At 24.7% G+C, this 575-nt stretch overlaps 1 protein-coding gene across 1 annotated transcript in view; it reads left to right on the plus strand.

Moving 5' to 3' along the window:
• LOC119590424 overlaps positions 1–575 on the plus strand; it is a gene marked incomplete at its 5' end in the record, with an annotated part of 42,471 nt that overhangs the window by 5,480 nt on the left and 36,416 nt on the right.

A 575-nucleotide genomic window follows, 5' to 3' on the forward strand; every position in this document is an offset into this window, starting at 1 on the left:
AACATGGGTTATTAAATGTTTTAAAATTTAGAAAAAACATTAAAAAAATTAGTATTTTTTTTATTTTTAAAAAGAAAAATTACCCAATTTATATCTTTTTTTAAATTTTCTTTATTTTTTGAAAATTTCTTTTTGCTCCCTTTTAAATTTTTAAATAATAATTTTTTTTAAAAATTAATAAATTTTTCCTTTTATTTCTTTACCCCCCGGTAAACATAGAAAAAGGGAAAAAATTTAAAAAATACTTTTTTATTTTAAATTAAAAGGGAAAAGCCCGGCAAATGAAACCTATTATTTTCTTAATTTTTCCAATTTTGGGCTTTTTTGCTGAAAACCCCGGGGGATTTTAATTTAAAAATTAATCTTTAATTTTCCCCTTTAAATTTTTTCCTTTTCCCTTTCTCTCCCTCCTTCTACTTTTTTTTAAATTCCTTTCATCTTTTAATTTTTTTTTCTCTCTTTTTCCCTTTTCCCCCTTTCTTCTTTCTTTTCATTTTCCCTCTTTTAAGCATTTTCCCCCCTTTCCGGGCCTTTTAATTTTTTCCCACCCATATCAACCCCCCAAACCTTTTTTA

This window comes from Penaeus monodon, chromosome 27 (genome assembly GCF_015228065.2).
Source record: "Penaeus monodon isolate SGIC_2016 chromosome 27, NSTDA_Pmon_1, whole genome shotgun sequence".
Lineage (NCBI taxonomy): Eukaryota > Metazoa > Arthropoda > Malacostraca > Decapoda > Penaeidae > Penaeus > Penaeus monodon.